Here is a 6,000-nt window from a genome sequence, read left to right on the forward strand (position 1 = left end):
AAAAACACATTTCATGGATAAAAAAATAAAATCTAAATTAACCTTTTAGTAGTAGAGAACATTTCCTCTGTCTATGTCAACTTACTGGATTTATTGCCACTATTGTATTTAACTGGGCCTACTTTTAAGTATCTCTCTAGAACTAGGGTCACTGTAAACATTAAAATCAATATTAAGCCAAAGAGGAAATGACCCCAGATTATAGTCAAACAATAGATCCAATTCAAAGATATGATCTCTTAGGTGACTTCAGGATAGCAACCCCGTGAGAGAGACTGGGCTGAACTCATGCTGAGTGTAATCCCAGTGAAGTCAATGGAGTTGCCCCAAGGTGATATTGACCCAATACATCTCTGTGATTTGCTGTACAGGGCAGCAGACAAGACACCAGGCCTTTTGGCAGGGTGCTAAGCACTGTACTCTGTGTGGGTTTAAGGGAGTCTGGCCTTTTTGCCTTACTTCCTCCCATCTGCTCCCAATGCTGACTGGGGAATGATGACACTCCCTGGAGACAACGTGTTTGACCCACAGACTCTCTCTAAGTGGCTACCTGTCAGTTTCCATTTCAGCCCCACCTTACTGTTTACAAGAGTGCTGACCACTAGCTGACATATTACCTGTATTGATTCTCTAATAGCTGTCAAGGTGGAGAGAAAGACTATTCTAAGACAAGCTCTGAGCTCTTAGCTGAGTGGGATCATAAACGCCCCATTAAAGGTTTCATTCAATAACAATCTTTACTAAAGTAAATGGACATCAGTGGCCTCCCCCTCAAACCCCCTAATGCAAGGGCCATTATAAAATGGGAAAGCAGCCCTGAAGCAGCCTGATTGCTGCAGTATCAGTTTCAACAACATTTTCCAATGATTCCTTTAATGAAAAGCTGATGTTTTTTTCAGGGCCCTGAACCACCAAGGAAATGAGCAAAGCATCCATTCATCTTTTAGAGCTTGCCAGTTCTCCATACAGCTTATTTTGGCAACCACATCTGTCAATATGTAATTACAGTTTATAAATGTAGCTCTGGGTAAGAAGGCCGGGTAGCAGCTTTAGCTGCAGTAGTAAATATTTATATTAGAGTTGCAGCCAAAGACCCCAGTCAGGATTAGTGCCTCATTGTGCTGGGCGCTGCACAAACCCAGGGAAAAGACAATCTCTCCCCTGAAGGGTTTGCATCCTTCTCTAATATGCATCTGCATTAAAAATATAGACACGGGGCCCGTGCTGGTCTAACTCTGCTCCCTCTGAAGTCAGTTAAGTAGGCAGACCAGTGCTGAGTGCTTTTGAGCCCAGTGCATGGTGAGCCTGGTGTTGCCACTGACTGCCATGAGCTTTGGCTCAGCCCCACTCTGAAACTGTATGTAAAGATGATTATATTTATAAGGCCATGTCCACACTACCAAAACTTAAGTCGCTCTGGGGTGTGAAAAAACACACCCCTGAGCGACATAAGTTTTGCTGGCACAAGTAATAGTGTGCACAGCACTATGTGGGCGGGACAGCTTCTCCCATCAACATAGTTACCGCTGCTCACTGAGGTGGTTTTATTATGTCGATGGGAGAGCTCTCTCCCCTTGGCATTGAGCAGCTACACGAGCAGTCTTACAGCGGCGCAGCTGCATCCGTACAGCTGTGCTGCCAGAAACTCGCTAGTGTAGGCATGACTTTGGTCAGGCCTAGATTTTCCCTTAGCCCCCTCCGATGCGTGTAAGCATTAAGCTCTTTCCTTTCCTTGTCAGTTTGAAAAAGATGTAAGAATCCTCTGAACAAAACTGTATCTGATGTAGAGTTACCTGTCTGAAGACCACACAGGGGAAATGTCCACAGTGAAAATTAGGTATGAAAAAAACACATGGCAGAATTCATGCTCCACAGGGGAAATTTCCTGGAAGGGAGACATACACAATTTTTTACTCATTGACTTGCATCCCTACATCTCAGCTGTGCTCCTGCAATTGATGCTGTCTGTAGGTTTAAATCAGGGATAGGCAACCTATGGCATGCGTGCCAAAGGTGGCACGCGAGCTGATTTTCAGTGGCCCTCACGCTGCCCGGGTCCTGGCCACCGGTCCAGAGGGCTCTGCATTTTAATTTAATTTTAAATGAAGCTTCTTAAACATTTTAAAAACCTTATTTACTTTATGTACAGCAATAGTTTAGTAAATAATTAAAGACTTATAGAAAGAGACCTTCTAAAAACATTAAAATGTATTACTGGCACACAAAACCTTAAATTAGAGCGAATCAATGAGGACTCGGCACACCACTTCTGAAAGGTTGCCGACCCCTGGTTTAAATAATAAAAAAAATAAAGGCCTGGGTGGGGTTCACACCCAAGGAACTAGAAGAGATTCTCCTTGTTTGGTTTTCTTTGTGGAGGATAGTTGTCCCAGGATATTTGTGAAACAAGGGGGATGAGGGAATATCTTTTATTGGACCAATGTCTGTCTGTTGGGGAGAGAGACAAGCTTTTGAGCTACACAGAGCTCTTCTTAGGAAATTTGACTCTTTCACCAACAGAAGTTGGTCCAATAAAAGATATTACCTCACCCACCTTGGTTTTCTTATAGCAGAAGAAGGAAGGAGACCTTGCAAAGAGTCCAGCTAAGGATCCTTTTAGAAGGATTGGGGGAATATCAGAGATTGAGGGGAAAGAAATCCGGCATGTGAATAAAGATTTTTTTCCAAGTGAAACAAAGCCACACACTATCAAAAAAGTTGACTAAATTGTCAGCCTCAGGAAGCTGCATTCTGAGATTAAATCTGGGATAGAAAGATTCTGCTCAGACTTCGTTTTTAAGTTCCTTTTGTATTTCTATCTGTCTGTCATATTCAGCACCTTATTATTGTATTTCACACAAAGGGTTAACTTTCTTTTACGTGGCTTATATTCCTGTTAGCAAGCGTCTTGGTGCTGGTTAAAGCGAGTGATTCACAATGGATATTTATTCAAGAGTTGTAGCTGATCCTTTTTTGTTTTTGTAACTGTAAGGCACAAGCAGTGGGCCTTCAGTGACAAAAACCGTACAGCTTTTACAGCATTGATTGATTCAGTCTAGAGGGAACAGTTTTGGCTGGAATGTAATTATGATAAAAGGGTTCTATGGGAGGTTTAAGGAACAGAAAGTTTCTCCTGTGGATGAGGAAGCATTGTTTAATTTTTGAAGCAGATTCAGACTGTAAGGATAACTAAAATAACTGTTAATGTTTTATATCGCCTCAAACCATCTGTGCTTTTGATCAATGGCACTTCAGTTTAATTATGTCTGTTGTGTGGATGAACTATACCCTTGTTTTTTCATTAAAAGCAATAATAAGAAAATCAAAAGTGTTATAAAGGTCTTTTAAGCTTTACCTGTTTTCTCTCTTTTGAATCTGTGGTTTTGGGCCCAATCTTTTGGAAGCAAGAGAATTTCATTCATTTAGTACAAACTGTAAATTTCCGGTTCTGAAGTAGTATTAAAACATGTTGGATTTAAGACAGAAAATGTTAACTTGTAATTTTGTAATATGATTTTTCTACAAAAAATCAAGTGCACCTCTACTTGGCTCTGTAATACTCAAATTAGACTTGATACTAATATGTAGGCTGCCACAAAGTTACAACCAGAGTGTTAAAATCAAAGTGAAATCATTCAAAGACCCTCCTATTTGCTTCTATTTTAATCCACAGTGTCCTATGTGTTGCATTGATAATCCCTTACTATGTGTTACATTTAGTCAGTGTTTTGCATATATACTTGCCACTCCTACCAGAGTATAAATGAAGGTATGATTTACATCTTGTGATATAACCGGTATGCATATGTTAAATAAAAACGTCTTGGAAGATTCAGGACTCGGAGGGTGGTCCTGTGGTAAACCAGGCGATATTGACTGACTATTACAGAAAACAGATACAAGAGCTAATAATTATTTTCATACCTGATGTTATTTCTGTCCGTGAGCGCTTTAATGTTGTAAAAGCTAATGAGTGCAATAGAGTTCCCCACCATTGTGGTTTCTTTTCAAGAGATACTGTGGCTTTACAACCAGGTACTCAGTGCCTTCAGTTTATTTCCAAGCATAACTTGAAAGGATGCTGGGCAGATGACTTGACAGCAATGGCAGATGGCTGGCACCCTTCTTGTGGGGCTGCTGATTACCATTATGTTCCCTCCAGATCCCAGTGGAGTAGTGGCTCAGTCACCAGTCACTGACTCACCCTTCACAACCTCAGTTTTGAATTGGCATAAACTGTGTTGTACCTTTCTTGATCTTTGTTGTGTTTCTAAATATGGGACAGGATCTGTTTAAGTGAAAGCAAAGGTCTCTGAAGAAGGTTCCCTGGCAGCAGATCTTATGGACAGATTAACTATCTTCGCTTACTGAAGCCTCATTAACGGCCTCTGCATAATTTTACCATATTAGTATTGACTGCTTGCAGCCTTTCAAAGACATATTTTCAGAGATTTCTGCGGGGCAGGGAGGCGGGTGGGGGGGGGGGGAATCAGTTGTTATAAAACTGAAGGTCAAAGGTGAGTGTTTACAGTCATTAAGAGCCAGTCAGAACTTTAATCTGCAGGTATTTCGTTGGTGGTGTAATTTCAAAACCATTCAGCTTTATCACTGTTTGGCTTCCCTGAAAGAGTTAAAGCACAATTGGCCGCACAAAACAACCATTAACAGGGACAGACAAACATCCCCTGATGCTCTTCAAACTTTATATATGTAAAGTCTGAAAAGAGATCTGCGGGGATAGTTGTTCCCCTTCACTTGCATTCAGTCAGGTCTCTTCCCTGGCTAGCAATTCAGCAGGATCCATAAGCACTGTATGTTGCCTATATACATATCAATTCCCAAAGGCCTTTAAAAAAAGCTCTTAACCTGCTATTGTAACAATTTTAATGCGCCATCCTGTAATCCCCCCCTCCCACCTTTTGACTTGCTCTGTAGGGCTGTGAAATGAGCCAAATTTACTGCAGGATGTACTTTACCTGTGAAGCCAAATCCTTCACTCCTACCATAACCTCCAGTTTCTTTTTTGCTACCACTGTGAGTGTGTGAGACCTAAATAGCAATGAAAATATATGACTAAATTAACTAATGGAGTTGGTTGGAAAATAGGAAAAAAATGGCAAAATATTTTCAATTTTTTCCCCATTTGAGAAAATTTTGAAATTTGAAAAAATTGAGTTGGCTCAATTAACTAAGTACAGAGGGTTAAACATGCATTTTAATAATATATATCACCTTAAGAACAGTGCTGTTCACAATCATTTATTTCATAAGGGGCTACCTTATTTCATCCTGCATATAATTCATAGACTGCATGTTTTCCAAATAGCTGATGGAATTCTTGCAGGTTTCAAACTGATTTCATTCACTGTGTATCTAGTAGTCATATCTACTAGTCAATCTAGTAGTCATATTTTCCTTGGGGTCCCTGGATAGTTTAGCATGATTAAAAATTTCTTTTACCAAATGGATACTTTAAAACAGATTTCTCTTTCTGTATTTTCACAGCCCCTGGAAACAGATTACATTGGTCATAAATGAATGAAAGCAATTAGAAATTAGAAATGCCGTTTTTTTTTCCCAACAAAAAATTGAGAACAACACAGGAGAATTTTAAAGGGGATCTTGAGAAATACAGTTTTCTACAGAACAGAAATTGTGTATTGCTAATATGAGAAACAAACTGGTTTTCCTTTGGTAACCTGTTTTCTGTTTAAATAAAATTAGTGCATTTTTGGACCACTGTTTTCAGGTCTGTAGCATACATTTTGCAGCTGCAAGTGCTGATTAGAACGGACTGCTTATTCACTTGTCAAGGCATCCTGTCACCCTGGGGCTATTGTATTATTGTCAAAGTTTCTAGGGGGATAAATTGTTATTGCATAGAAGTTAACAACTCCAAATATCAGTAAAATATCCATTACAATAAAAAAACCCGCGGACTTTCTGCGCTGGTGTTTGAGAGCAGGTGAATGGCTATAGCTCGAGTAATCAGTGTGCACT

This window comes from Lepidochelys kempii, chromosome 2 (genome assembly GCF_965140265.1).
Source record: "Lepidochelys kempii isolate rLepKem1 chromosome 2, rLepKem1.hap2, whole genome shotgun sequence".
Taxonomy (NCBI): Eukaryota; Metazoa; Chordata; order Testudines; family Cheloniidae; genus Lepidochelys; species Lepidochelys kempii.